Here is a 16090-nt window from a genome sequence, read left to right as displayed (position 1 = left end):
GGCCTTAGCTGGGAACAAGAATGGACCATACATAATGTGGGAGGAAAGGCACAATACGTGGAAACTGATGTAAGCTAGTGAGTAGATGTTGGTAGAAGTATACGAAATTTCACTGCTGACGTTTTCTTGGCAAGGTCATTGGCTGAACTTGAGGATAAGGGAAGGGGTGTTGGAAGGTCAAGGAGGAAGGGGTAGAAATGAATGGTAGCCATTGTATGATCTCCCTGTGAGAGATGAGCGTTCCCATCCTACCCATTACTCTCCAGAACTTAGGACACTGGTAGATCCAGGCTTTGTATAGCCTGTAATGTAGAGTGACTTTGGTAGGCACTACTGAGCCTAGGCAAAGCCATTTCTTATTTCCTCCTTGACACAGAACCCAGTTTTGTTCAGATACACGGTGGCCATGTGCTTAGGGGAGTCTGGGTCTTTTCCCTGACCAAGGTTGTGAATCTTGATTAGTGTGAGCTGATCAAGATAATTCTGGTCCCTCTGCCAGCAATTGTTGTAGGCCTGGACATGTGTTGCAATTCTGATCAATAACATGTGAGGGGAGATCTGTTGACAGTCTCTTAGAAAAGATTTTCCCTTATGATAAAAAGAGAATCATAGAAAGGACATTTCTTCTCTTAGCTCCCCTGTGTTATCTGTGTATAGAACCTGAGTCTGAAGCAGCCACACTGCGGCCAGGTCTAAGGGGGGCCCACATGGAAGAAGGAAGATCTTTCATGACATCACTGAGGCACTGAATTCAACCCAGGAGCCTCCCTACCTCCTGCCATCTTAGTATGTGAGATATTATCAGCTATTTTCCTTATTGATGTTGCCCTTTTGTGTTGGTTTATCTGTGTTTTGCAACTGGAAGAAATTTGATACCCAGAATATCAGCAAAATAGATGCAGAATTTAGCTTGGCTTTATTGAGGACACCAATTCAATTCGATGCAACACAGATAAAATGAGAACAACGTGCCAGGCATGGTATTAGACACAGATGGAAAAAACTCCCTTACCATAAATTACTTATAACAAATCTATGTGTGTTTATATTGGGGGATGGGAATAATAAAATATAAAATTACTCTTCTAGAAAGCAGAATATGTTAAGTGCCTTGAAAGAGATACAGGAGGTCAAAGAAGATACTGATAGCATCCATTGGGGGAAAGTGGGCTAGTCTCCATGAAGGAAGTAGAATAGAAGCCCGGTCTTGAAAAGTAGGTAGGATTTTTAGAGACAGAGTGAAGGGCTTTCCAGGTCTAGAAACTAGGAATCTGTACTAGGAAAGGCAGAATCCAGAAAGTGGACTGGTCTGGAAAGCCAGGTAGAACATCGGGTTCAGCTGGCGTATGGAAAGTGTGTAGAGGAGAGGTGGAAATAATGTTGAAAAGTTACACTGGGTCAGGATTTGAGACACCTTAAATACCGGGCCAAGAAATGAGGGTCTGCTTAGGTTGCAAATGGTGGCCCCTGGGGATATTCTCAATAGATACGTAACAGGATCAGAGCTGAATGTGGGGAGATCCATCTTTAGTAGACGGACCGAAGCCTGTTCTTTTTTACCAAATAATAACTGTTTTAATTATTTGCCACACCCTCAACACACACAGACATTAATATAGATGCACCTAAAGCCTCAGCAAGAACAAACAAGAGAGAATTACATTCTCAGACCCAAGCCATGGAAGGGAGGAACAGGGACAGATCATTTGCCCCGGCCTTGTACAAACCTCCCCAACCCTTCTTCCTGGATTCCGCTCCGCTCCCCCTTCTTTTAGGCTCCCTATAACACAAAAGAATCCCCAGTCTGTTTATTTATTATTTTTGGCTGCGTTGGGTCTTCGTTGCTGTGCGCGGGCTTTCTCCAGTTGCGGCGAGCGGGGGCTACTCTTCATTGCGGTGCGCGGGCTTCTCAGTGACGTGGTTTCTCTTGTTGTGGAGCACGGGCTCTAGGTGCGCAGGCTTCAGTAGTTGAGGCACGTGGGCTCAGTAGTTGTGGGTTGCAGGCTCTAGAGCACAGGCTCAGTAGTTGTGGCGCAGGGGCTTAGTTGCTCCGCGGCATGTGGGATCTTCCCGGACCGGGGATTGAACCCGTGTCCCCTGAATTGGCAGGTGGATTCTTAACCACTGTGCCACGAGGGAAGTCCCCCCCACCCCTCATTCTGTTTAAAATGTGCCCCCAGAGCCCACATTTGCACCAGGACAGTGGTTCTCTATCTTCTAGTCTCTAATGTTTTATACAGTGGAGCTCCCATTAGTCATGGTACCCTTTGCAGAACACCATAAAATATTGATATATTTAAGTCCAAAATACAGCCTATGATTTAGCACAAAATTAGATATTTAGCTACTGTATGCTTAAGTTGCTTAGAAATGTTAAATTTAATTAAATTTACGGACACTAACACCCAATATAAAACCACAACCATAAGCCCAAACACCTGTCCATAGAAAAAACAAGCTGTCAAACTAAGCACCGGCGGCTATGTCTGGGTCCATTAATATTCACTTGCTACTTGCTAATTCTCTCTGTCATCTGCTAGCACTGGCCAGTGGACAAGCAATAGCAGGTGCCAAAGATTTAATAAAAATGTAGAGAGCAAAAAACAAAAAACTGGAGAAATTCTATCCATTAACTTAATTTTCTGGGAATTAGCCTATTTCTTCATTCATTCAACAAAGACTGATTGGGCAGTTACTGTGTGCCAGGCACCGTGCCAGGCGGAGGAGACACACAGAAGTAAGGTGCAGGCCTGCCTTCCAGAAGATGCCTAGTCGTGTCTATGGTCGAGAAAACGCTAACAGGATGAGAGGAAGTGAATGCCGTGGTGGAAACAGTGGAGGGACCTACGGAGCCTAGGGCCCAGGGCCAGGGAGGGCATCCTGGAGGATGAGCAATGAGAGGTAAGTCCTGAAAATAAGCTCAGATAATCTCAGCCAGTGCTGGTCAGAGACCAGCACAATGTTCACGTCATCGTTGGGGAGGGCAGGGCCACTACTGGGTCACCGACATTTACATTTTGTGAGATAATGATCATATAAAATATCACCTGCCATTATCATAATTTTATAGATGAAAGGCCTTTTAGCACCTGAAATTTAAAAAAAAAGAAAGAAAGAAAGAGAAATCAGAAGTACATAACTTCATTACAGATATAGAAAACAAACTTATGGTTACCAGGGGAAAGGAGGGGGAGGGACAAATTGGGAGGTTGGGACTGACATATACACACCACTATATATAAAATAGATAACTAATAAGGACCTACTGTATAGCACAGGGAACTCTACTCAATACTCTGTAATGACCTATATGGGAAAAGAATCTAAAAAAAGAGTGGATATATGTATAAGTATAACAGATTCACTTTGCTGTACACCTGAAACTAATACAACATTGTAAATCAACTATACTCCAATAAAAATTAAAAAAAAAATACACAACTTCAGAAAAAAGGACTGTCCTGTACTTGGTATAATTTTAACTTTGTGAAGAAATCATCACATTGTTCTTATTTGTCTCATTTGGCTGCAGATTCATGAAAACATGAGTCCTAGAGCTGCAGTGGGGAGAGAAGCTGGGGAAGGCGCAGCAGCAGAGCGAAGGAACGTGGACAGAGGTGGACAGAGGTGCTGAGGCGTCTGGGACTTCGTCTTTCTGGGCGCCCTGGGTTTGGGGGAGGGAGGGGAGTAGAGGCAACTAGCCCCCAGGGCTGTGTCATGACCTTCCAGGGCATGCTTTCCTTGGTGGGGGGGGGGTGTAGGGAGCAGGTCTTCTTCTATAAAAATATTACAAATTACGTTTTATGACTATGTTGGAATAAAGAATATAATCTTTGACCCTAACAGCTTATTTTTTCCCCTTTGATGTTAAAAGAAATTAAAACATTTTTGTGGACCCCTAAAAGTACTGTGGACCTAAGGTTCTTTGTCCTCTATGCCTAATGGGTAAATCAAGCCAGACGGTCCTAAAACTAGGGGCAGCACCCCGTGAGGTGGGATGCCAGAGGACCTCTGTGTCACCATCAGGACCTCGCTGGTCCTGCCTGTGGAAAAGTCGAGCCCAACTTGGGGAGCAGAAGTGTACCAGAGGAAAGTTGAGGAATGAAGTCACAAGACAGCCAAATACCATAGAGGTGTGTGGATCTGGTAAACGAGCACAGCCAAAACTGGATATCCCAGAGGACAAAGGGCCACTTGCCAATGGCCAGTAGGACAGCCTGGCCTCTTCCGGCTTCGGGGACAAGACACAGCAGGGACCAGCCCTTCCTAGAAATTCTGCCAGATGGTCTAGCATCCTGGGCTTGGCCTGATCTACATTTTATCAGCCAGGGCCAGACCAAGCCTTTCAATTCAGAGCCCCTCCCTCTACCACAATCCTTCCCCAAATACCACCTGTACTGTGGACTGGATAAACCAAGGCTAAATTTTAGCCCCGCTGACCTTTTTTGTCCAAGTCTCAGGTGTGTGTTTATACAAGGTAGGCATTGGGGCTGTGACTGGTGCTTTTTCCCTTGCTTCTGCTCAAAGGAAGTCTTGTGTAGGGTACACAGGGCTGGAGGGCAGGGACCAAGGTCGTTTAAATGCATAGGGCACTTGAGGTCGCTGATGGGAAGACATGAGAGGATAGAAAGAGAGAGAGAGAGATAAGAGGCACAGAAGGAATACACAGCAGGAGCCCAGATGATGTTTTCGAAAGAATGATGTATCCTTACAAATATATGTGCTCTGATACATTACCCTCATTTTTCTAATTTAGCCTAGGTAAAAGGATTCCAAAGACAAATGCATAATAATAAAAATTGAGAGAATCAAAATGGACAAAATGTAAATGCCTATCTAGAATAGTGTCTAAGTAAGTAAATAGGATTTTCATGCTCTCTGCTAATGTCTTTCTGCCCAGTGTTTTAAAGTGAAAAATTCAAAGCTACAAAAAATTTGAAAGAATAGTGCAGTGAATACTTTTGTACCCTTCCCCTAGATCCACTAGTTAGCATTTTGCCACTTTTGCTTTTTCTGTGTATATGTGTGCCTGACTGTTTGTTGTGTGTGGTGTGTGTGTTTACGTGAGAGTATTTGTGTCCGTATTTTTTTTGTAAACTATTTCAAAGTAAGTTATGGATATCAAGACACTTCACTATGTAACTACTAAGAATAATGACACTCTCCTAAAATATTGCTATCACACTGAAGACATTTGACATTATTGCAATAGTATTATCCAATATATAGTCCAACTATCGAAAAAATATATTTTATAGCACTTTTATAATCTAGGATCCAATTAAGTTCACTCATTGCAGTTTGGTTCTTATATCTTCTTAGTTTCCATTCATCTGAAAGAGCCCTGCCTTTTGACTTTTTTTTAATGACACTGATATTATCAAAGAGTTCAGCTGGTTATCCTGTGGAATGTCCCACGATCTGGGTTTTGCTGATTGTTTCCTCATGATTATATTCAGGCTGAGTGTTTGAGGCAAGAATACTACACAGGTGAAGCTGTGTGCATCCCACTGCCCACATCAGGAGGCCATAACGTCAGTTACCCTCATTGTCTGTGATGCCAAGTTTAAAAATTCAGCTAAGGGAAAGTCTATCAGATCTCTTCATTGTAAAGACAACGTTTGACCTTTGTAATTAATAATTGCACTGTGGATGTTAAAGTCTTTTTTTCTTTTTTTCTTTAGGGGCCAAAAGTAATCTACTTTTCCTGGAAAAAAAAAAAAACTTCCCTCCGTTGTCCCATTAAAAACCTCGCCGATAGTATGGTGTGCCTTAGAGCCCATACTAACATCCAAGAGGCTGTTCCTATAGCAGGAAGCTTCATGATTGTAATAATGAATACTTATAACATTTCCTAAAGTTTTTGTAGCATCTCACAGTTTACAGAGCATTTTCACACTTATTACAGCTTTTCATTTTCCCCCAATTTCCTTTTCCTTCTATAAGAAGGGGGACTGTTTCTAATCACTCACTCATTCATTCACCCACCCATCTCTCCATCCCGACCACATTCAGGCACTGAGCTAGAGGCAGGGGGCTTTCAGAGATGAGTGAAGGGGTCAGGTCTAGGTGAGGAGACGAACACACAAACTGCAGTAGAGAGACACGCTCTGGTGAGGAGAATGTGGGGAGAACCCACCAGGAGAGAATCACAGGGAAGTAGAAGCAGAGCCTCCAGCTTGCTCTAACCATGGCCAAGTGAGAAAATATCTTTCCTCCTTTTTAAAGTCTTGTCAGTTGGGTTTTCAGTTACTGCCGCCAAATGTGTGCTAACTGATAGAGTAGCCTCACTTGCAGATGAGGAAATTAAGCCCCAGAAGCAAAATAGGTTTGCCCAGTGACACTCAGCTAGTAAGTACCTGAGGTGGTTCTTGATCCTGACGGCCTGATTCCAAGCCCCACGTGTCTCTGTACCCTGTGCTGGTCCCCTAGGGGAAGTAGACAAGGGAATTCCCTCTGGTCTGAGCCTTGGTGTACTCCCTGACACCCCTCTTCTGCATGCAGAGCGGAGATGGCCAGGCAGAAAGGAGATGCCCAGGGACACTTATTCAGGTGGCATGAGCATCGGTCACTTCCTCCCAGTAGGCTGAGTGACGGGCATTTCAGAATAGGAAGCAATTTCCTTAAGTTCACCGTTGTTCACATAGACAGATGGAGGCGGGTACACAGTTAATCAGCCCACATGTGAACAGACTATCTGAAGGCCGCAGAGTGCCCCGTGTAAATAGGAATCCAGTGCCTAAGTTTCAGAGAACCTGATTGGGTGGGTGAAAGACTGAACGGCTCTGGGAACAGGAGTTAACGGGTGGGAGGAATCTATGGGACTTGGGGTTGGAGAGTAGGCACATTGTAGCAAAGAAGGAGGCCCAGCAGCCAGCTGTGAGTTTGAAGTATGCGGGCAATTAGGCATGAGCTATTTGCAGACAGACAGAGAAGAGGTGAGCTTAGCGGCTCAGTTCGAGGTTCAGCCTTGACGTTGAGGACTGTCACCCTCCGTAGAGGCTGTGAAATGATGCACAGGGTTATCCTTGTAGAGGGGAGGACCCAGAGTCAGAAACATTTAAAGTACATCTTTTGAGCGTTAAAAGAGGCACCATATATATAAACATGAAGGTCAAGAATTCTAAACCCTTAACCGCTAATTGTCCCGCTTCACCTTAAGTAGTTTTGCCAGAGTATGCTGATGTAGCCTGTATTTGCGGTGGGGTGCGGGGTGGTGTGTGTGTGTGTCTGTGTAGGGGAGGTAGTGAGAGGGGGAAAATGTGGCGTTTTTGCCAGCATTTGCTTTTTTCTTTTAAATTTTGGTCTTCTTTTTTTTTTTTTTTCCTGCTGTTCTCCACCCCTACAATAAGCTGAGGCAGTGTAAGTTACAATTTATTAGCTGGTTGCTATGGGTTACACCAGTGCTCCACAGATACTCCCTTCAGAAATAGTAACATTTAATGTAATGTAAAACAGAACTACCTCATCACCACTTGGTTGGCTTCTGCGGGCTTGTAATATTATATCCTTCCCTGCTGGGAAATTAGCTGGTGCCATTATTTTATTATGATGATGGGTGTCTGCCATACCCCTTGTTTCGTGAAAAAGAGAGTTCGCAAACCAGAGTGTCTGCAGGATCTGGGGTGCTAACTTGCAGGGCCACGCAGTGCCTGGAGACGGGGAGTTTGTTTCATCTTCCTGTTCATTATTTAAGGCAGTCTTCTCAAAGCTTAGTCTCTGTGAGCCGGAGGCCACTTACCATTTTCAGGGAGGCTAGTCATAACTACTGATGAGTTTTATTTATTTTGCCATCTGTATAATATTTGTAGCAGGCTGGTTAACAAAAATGTGTGGGCTGGTAAATTTTTAGGATAATATTTAGCTGTAAGGGTGATGTAAAAGGAAATGGTTAGGAGATGGCAACCCTGACTATAGCCATGCAACTTAAAATAAACCCCGTGTAAGAGAGATAGGCATTTCCAGGTCACCTACATTCTCTTTTCTGCCCACCGTCTCCGTCAACCACCCACCTGCCTCACCTCTACCCCACCCAGAGCACACCTTCTGCCAATGGCCTCTCACTCGCTTCTCTGTGCTGCTCATGGAGTCGTGTTTTGTCCACATGTGGGTCACCGGGTCAGACTACAGATGTGTGCTTGCTGGGTCCACTTCTGTAGGAAGAGTGCTGGGGTAGTAGAAAAAATATGGGATCTGGAGCCAGACGGTCCATGTTCAAAGCCTGACCCTGCCACTTTCTGGCTGCATGACCTTGGGTAAGTCACAACTAGTTGGAGCCTCAGTTTCCATACTGTAAAATGGGTTAACAGTATTTGCCTTGAAATGCTTATCCTTAGGATGAGAGGGGAAATGTATGTTAAATCATTTAGCACAGTGCCTGGCTCATTGTAGGTGTTTAAAAAGTGGTCCTGCTTACTCTTTTACTTTTCTAGAACGGGGGGTATTATTGTTCCCTCTGCCAGCTTGTCCATCCGGTCAACTCCTGTTTTTTGTTCAAGACTCAGCTCACACACAACCTCTTTTGTAGTCACCCTCCCACCTCCTGCTTTCAGACACTTGTTTCCCCTGCTCTCGACTCCACGTGGCACCTCTCAGACCCCTGTTGTAGCAGGCGCCCTCCGGATTGCCAGTCTATTCACAAGCTTTCCTCCCATGGGCTCTGGGCTCCTTCAGGGCCGGGACCTTGCCTCATCCATCTCTCTTTCTAGCACAGATGTTTTCAGTGAAGTTTGTTGGCTGTACAGATGAGGTAAGGAAGGAACTAGTTCATTAATTCATGTTCACTTAACACTACACCCAGGGGATAAAAGCCGAGGCTCCAGTCTACCGGCCAGGGGCAGCCGCTAGGACTAAGGACCAGCATATGCCGTAGTCTCTATGGTTCAAAAGCCTTTGACAGCAAGGAACAAAAGATGCCGCTTACAATGGCTTAAAAATGGGAACATGTATTATGCCCAGAACAGGAAGTACTGTTCTTCAATAACGCCGTAGAGGACCCAGGGTCTACAGATGCACTCAGGCGTGGTATCCAGATCAAATGGCAGTATCTGCTGCTCTTTTTACAATGGGAAAACCTCTTTTAGAACCTCCGACCCTCACCTAGTAGACTTCTGCTCATGGTTCTGGCCAGAATTCTATTACTTGTTCTTTCTATAGCCACTTACTAGCACAGGGAAAGGGACACCATGATGGCTCATAACTCATGGTAATGAGTAGGACAGGCTGCCAAACAACACTGAGTTTCTGTGAAGAAGGGAGAAGCGTGGGGGTAAGTTTATCATGGCTGCTGTGGCGTTCATTCATTTATTTATTTGTCCAACAAGATACTTGTTAAGCGCCTACCACGCACCAGGCATCGTGTTGGAAGCTGTGGACAGTTGTGAATAAGAAACAAAAGACCCCTCCCCCCAAAGAGCCAACATTCCGGTGGGGAACGGGACAGTGAACGTGTCAACAGGTTAACAGGAGAATTACAGATTGTTGGGAGTGTCAAAAAGGAAATAAACAGGGCAGTATAGCAGAGAGAGAACAGGGGCTACACTAGCCTGGGTGGTCAGGGAAGGCCTCTCTGGGAAGGTAACATCTGATGGAACAGGGAGCACACGTCAGGTGAAGATCAGGAGGAAAAGTACTCTAGGTAGAGGGACAGCAAGTGCAAAGGCCCTGAGGCAGGAATGAGGTGATGGTGTGGCTGGAGCAGAGTCTGTGCCTAATGACTGATCAAATGTTGCTCCTGGAGCCCAGCCCAGGTCCCACCCCAGGCTGGAAACAGATGACTGGCAACAACTCCGGCTTCCCAGAGCCTCTCCTGCCCAGACTTGCAGCCCCACCCAGGTCAGAGGCACAGCTGCTGAGGCCACAGGACAATAGGCAAGCTGTGGGATCAGCCTGTGAAGAGAGGGAAAGCCACCATGATTCTGACAAAGGACCCACACATCGGGTCAAAGACTTCTGCCTAATTTGTGTAGCAGAGATTTCCTCGGCCACAGCTACCTGGGGGTATGAACAGACAGGTGTAAGGTAACTATGGAACTGCTTTCTGTGTCCCCCATGGGCTCACAGGCTCCCCCATCGTGCCAGGGCGGGCCCAGCTGCTCCTCCCTCGCGTGGAAGCAGGGCAAGGCCGCTGCTAGGTGTGACAGCTCTGCGGGATGAAGAGGCAGGGCCTGAGATTCTGGGCTGTTGTTGTAGGACTCTCTCCCACCTTTCTGTAGCCCAGTTTCTAGGTGGGCATGAGGATGGACTGACAGATGTGGTCCCCAAATCTCATTCCTTTTCAGAGACTGGTCATTCCTCTTCTTTCCTCCTCTTGCCAACAGTGAAAACCTCTCTGGGGATTTTCACCTGCTTCTGCCAGGTTCAAGCCAGTCATGCCCATCACAGCCCGGCCAGGTGAGAGCAGTGGGTCCTCCTCCCCCTTCCTCTGTCAGCTGTGATGGCAGGCGTGCTCACGGGGCTTCCTCTGGAGGCTGGTCTTTTTGCCTCCGTCTTCCAGGCAGCTACCTCCCCAGATCCATTTTAAGTAAACTAGGGTAGGCTCGTGGAGTGTCCAAATGAGGCCACATTCACATCAGTACCCTGTCCCTGTTCACTGCCCCAGGACACCCACCTGCCTGGTGTGTCTCATAGCCACAGCTTTTCTGGAAGTCCCTGGGGATGTCTCAGGCACGTCTGCAAATCGCTTTGCCTTCCTGGACCTTTGGCTCTTGGCAGTCAGTTTGGGAGTACAAGAAGGAAAACACCTCCCTGCCCCCAGTGTGACAATACTACCGGGCCCTAGAACAGGGTCGCTCGGCATCCGGGGGGCTGGGAGGAGGGCGAGACACCCCAGCTGTCCTCTTGCCTCCAGGGTGGCTGGTTGCCATAGAGACTACCACACTGGCCCCAGGACCACTGATTCCTCCTGACTTGGACCTGTGCCGCTGAATCTGCCAGGCTCTGTTCTCCTTGAGGTTAAACCATCTCTCAGGAGCTTCACATTTGACTTTTGTCACCAATTTCCCTGCCTCCTTCCTCTCCTTGTCCCAAGTCTGCAGGCAACCCCAGCTGGGGTTCTTTCTCTGGAGCTCCAGAAATCCAGGTGGGAAGATGTCACTCCATCATTCAGACGTACCTGAATCTTGGCTCTAACCCAGCCTGTTGTAGAATATTAACATCAAAGGGAGTTGTTGGGGGGGGGGGTGTCCCTAAGATCAACTGCCTCATTCTGCAGATGAGCCAACAGAGGTCTAGAGAGGGGAAGTGGTTGAACTCAGGACATGGACCACAGAACTCACGGCAGGATGGGGTTAACCACGTCTCCTGACTTTCAGTTTGCGTCTCTGTTTACTGGATCATCTGCCCTCTCCCATTCAGAATTTTACAAAAGTCCTTCTATCTTGGAGCACCTCCTCCTTCAGCCCTCCACCAACTTTGTATGACATCTGATAAGGGGCCCAGCCACGAGTGGCATCGGTGGTCTGTCTTGAGGATGAAGACCACCTTTGACAGTCCCTCTCCTAGGCCAAGTAGGAGAATCAACACATATTTATTGAATCAGATTAGGGAATAATTTGCTATTTTCTACTTATTCTATAGTATATTAATAGGACTCCTGTGAAAAGAAGAATGCATATATTCTGCTCAAACAATTAGGTTATACAAATTATGATTGTTATTACTGCAGGACTTAGAGCTTCTGACTATGGCCATCTAATAGGAACCTATAATAACTCCAGAAACTGCGCTCTGTACCACATTTTGGGAAATGCTGCATGGGGGAAGAGGCATGGAAAATCTGAAGCTTCCTTGCTCCTCGAACAGGGTCTTCTGGCTCCCTAGGACCAGGGTCTTCTGGCTCCCTGGGACCAGGGTCTTCTGGCTCCCTAAGACAGCCAAACCCCGAATTACTCTTGGGAAATTGTGTTCCTACTCCCTGGTGAAGCTGGCTCTCCGTGGCCTCAGGGCGGCTGCAGGGCAGGGTGGAGTTCAGATCACCCCATTTGCACAGGTGGGGCTTCCGGAGTGGCTGAGATGCTTCTACTCCTTGCCCCCTGTTTTTTGGAGCAGAGTTTAAGGAAGCCAAACAGGCTTTTGGCCCAAGAGACCAGACATGAAATGAAACCTATTTTCCAACGGGCATTCTTCTGGCTTTTCCTCCAAGTGGGATTTTTGACTGTAGGATTGGTTTTAAACATTGAATTTCAATTTTGTATACACACACCAAGAGGCCCCAGGGCAATGGGGACATTTGAAATGAACACCAGCCCAAGTCCTCTACCTGCCAAGTGTTCGATTAAGCTGCTTAGGTCTGTTTCCACCATCCTGTCTTTCAAATATTTATGTGGCAGATTATAGGCAATCTTCAAAGGCAAGGAAATGCAAATCTGTTCTATAAATCAGAGAATAACACAGCTGCTGTCTTCCTCAGAGTGACAGCTCACGAATGCCAGCATTTCTGCCTGCGGAAGGGGTGGTAGGAGGTAGGCTTCTTGCCCTCAGACAGGCCTGGTGTGTGTGTGTGTGTGTGTGTGTGTGTGTGTGTGTGTGTGTGTGTGTGTAGTGGAGGTGGGGAAGGGAGTGGGAAGTTCTTTGCCTTTTTGTAGAACAGCAGGTTTTATTTTTTGTTTTTTTAATTTCCCAACAGTGAAGGAGTTAACTTATTCCACGAACCGTAACAAACTGCCAAGGGATAGAACCTCTCCAGGGATCTGAGGCACCCAGGAAACTAGAGAAGGGGGTGACTTTCAGTTTGGGAGGAAATGCAACCAGAAAGTGAAGTAAGGGTGACAGGAGAAATCAACAAGTAATGACTTTGAGAATTCCAAAATGAATTTAATTTAGTCGAAACGAGTAAAAAGGAAATTGTGCCTTGCCGATACTCACGCACATTAAGCTCTGGCCCAGGGTCTTAACAATCTGCCTGGACAGGCCCAGTGTGCTGAAGATTATACTTTCGTGGGCTCTTTTCGGCTGTTGCCATGAACACGTGGATTTGGTACACTGGTGTTCAGTGACACATTCACATCCACCAAGACCAAAGCTGGAGTTTCTGGTCCTTGTCAAGCAGCTGGTTCTGGCCTAGTGTCACCCTGTGGAAGCATCTGGGGAAGGCTTCAGTCAACAGGGTGCAGAGGCCCTGGGAAGTGAGGTATATGAGGAAACATGTTGGGAAAAGGTTTGCTGGGTATTAGTCAGAATTCTGCTGAAAGTGACTCAAACTCACTTAGGCAAGAAGGGAATTTTCAGGGTCATAGAAGGGAGTGTTGAATAACCAAATTACGGGGAATAAAAGGGCATATAGTTGGGCTTGGGAATAGCTGGAACAGCTGGAACACTGCCAGGGCTCTCTTCCGTCACATGTCTTTAATTTTCCTCTGTGCTGGTTCTAACATGGCTGGCAACAACTAGCAGATTCTGTACCGAACACATTTACCACTATAGAAACTATTCTGTACCAAACAACTCTTGTCATGATCAAGTCCTATTTCAAGTTATCCTAGGGAAGAACTATGATTGGCCCAGCTGGGATCAGGTGTTCATGCCTGGACCAATCAACTCTAGGGAGGGGGCATGGAGTTATATAAAAACATGGCAGCTCTTATGGACCTCACACTGATAAGGAGAGGCCTTTTTAGCAAAAGGAGTGGGTAAGCTTTGGACAGACAATCCGTCAATATCTACTACAGCCAAGAGAGGACCTGAAAAGGGACCAGGGAAGATAATGTGATGAATGAATTATATATTGGAATTCCACTGACTTCCTCCTTGAAACTCAGTATTCCATAGGATTCCTTAATGCCACTAAATTCACCTGGTTTGTCTTTCTCTTTTTCCTGACTTTTCTCTTTATTCTTTCTCCTTGATTGCCCTGGATTCTCCTCTTCTCTGCATTAAGGGTCTCCTCAAGATTGCAGGCCCTTTACAATCTTGCCTCTAGAGGAGACCAATAGACTCTTTCCTTCCATTCATAAAAATCACTCCCTGTTACAACCTTCACCTTATCTTCCAGAAGAAACCTACACTTGAATTTCTGTTAGCTACTCAAAGCATGCTCCTTGAATCAGCCATATCAGAATCACCTGGAAACTTCTTGGAACTGCAGAAACTTGAGACTTGTCCCAAAACTACTGAATCAGTCTACATTCCAGCAGGATGACCTGGCAAGTTCATTAATCTGAAACGCATTGTTTTAAGCAGTTGCAAATTGAACTCATAGCCTTTCTGCTCTCGACAGCTAAATAAATATTTCTTCACAATCTTCCCATGAGGTCAAAAGCAACTACATCTAAAAACTCAGTCTCCAATAACCCTCAGAATTACTTTTTTCAATACTTGTCTTCACTACCTATATCCAATCCATCACCAGTTTGTACCTATTCATCCCACTGTATCATTGGTCTGCTTTTCCTAACCACCTACAACAGGCTCTAACATGCATTTGCCACTCATTTATAAAATGGGCCTAGGGGATTTCCTGGTGGCGCAGTGGTTGAGAATCTGCCTGCTAATGCAGGGGACACGGGCTCGAGCCCTGGTCTGGGAAGATCCCACATGCCGCGGAGCAACTAGGCCCGTGAGCCACAACTACTGAGCCTGTGCGTCTGGAGCCTGTGCTCTGCAACAAGAGAGGCCGCGATAGTGAGAGGCCCGCGCACCGCGGTGAAGAGTGGCCCCCGCTTGCCACAACTAGAGAAAGCCCTCGCACAGAAACAAAGACCCAACACAGCCGAAAATAAATTAATTAATTAATTAATTTTTTAAAAAAGTATTTAAAATGGGCCTAGTGGTACTATGCCTCATTTACATATTTACATACAAATTTAATGTGCAATTATATTCATCCTGCTAGGAGCAGTTTTCAACCATGGCTTTGTGAGCAGTTGTAAGGGATATTGCAAACAATATATTATTAATTATAAGGTATCATAATTTATGAACAATTTATATTCTTAAATATATTAGTTGGGATTAAAGATTATTTCTAAAATTATGTTGACTAACCTGCATTCTAATACGCTATAATGAGCAGCAGAGAAAGTGGTAGAATAATACCTTTTGGGCCAGGAATTGTACCTAAGAGTATGTCTTATATATAAACATCATCTATCACAGGGGTCAGAAAACTCTGTAAAAGGCTAGATAGTAAATATTTTAGGATTTGTGGGCCATATGGTCCCTGTCACAGCTATTCAACTTAGCCATTATAGTGAGAAAGCAACTACAGACAATATATCTTGGTTACAGTAGCTTTAAAACAAGACTTGAACTCAGATAGTTCAAGTCCTCCAATTTTGAATTTCTTTTTCAAAATTATTTTCGCTAATATAGGTTCTTTGCAATTCCATATCAATTTTAGGTTTAGCATGACAATTGCTAAAAAATAATCTGCTTAGATTTTATTTGGGATCATATTGAATCAATTTATGGAGAATTGACAGCTTAACAATACTGAGTCTTCCAATTTGCTAACAGGGTATATCTTTCTTTTTTTTTTTTTTTTCACACACACACACTGTATTTTATTTTTACAAGAGATAAATAGACTGACACCAAGCATTGTACATGGATGACCACAACAAAAGCAACAATGATTGCAATTACCAAACATGAAACACACTCATACTATGTCATAATATTGACATTCAGTCCAGTAATCCTTCACTGTAACAGCTCCTTTACTTTGCAGTGAAAATTGATTTGTATATTCTTTGCCTCTGAGTCCTTGTGGGATTTTTTTTTTTTTTTAATTCAGACAGAAAGTCACACAAATTATACTCATCCTCATCAGTTCACTCAGTCCCATGTAATTAATTTTTTTTTCATCTTGATCTTTTGTTAGCACTTTTATGAGTTCATCAGTTTTTCATTAGAGTTCTGAAAATGCTTATTCATTCAGTTCAGCAGTACAGTCAGTTACCAGAAACCTGTACTTGTCAGAGTCTTTTCCATGAATTTCTTGAAGATGAAATCCTTTTATAGGAACATATTTGCAAAATCATCAGAGTACACCCAGAACTGTCTGTAAATGACAAAAGACTTAAAAATGACCACGGTTAAAGATTTGATGAAAGTTCATAATAATGCAGTTGACAAGAAAATTAGTTGTTTC

Source organism: Balaenoptera borealis, assembly GCF_965194805.1.
Source record: "Balaenoptera borealis genome assembly, chromosome: 1".
NCBI classification, from domain to species: Eukaryota; Metazoa; Chordata; class Mammalia; order Artiodactyla; family Balaenopteridae; genus Balaenoptera; species Balaenoptera borealis.
This window is presented reverse-complemented; position numbering follows the sequence as displayed.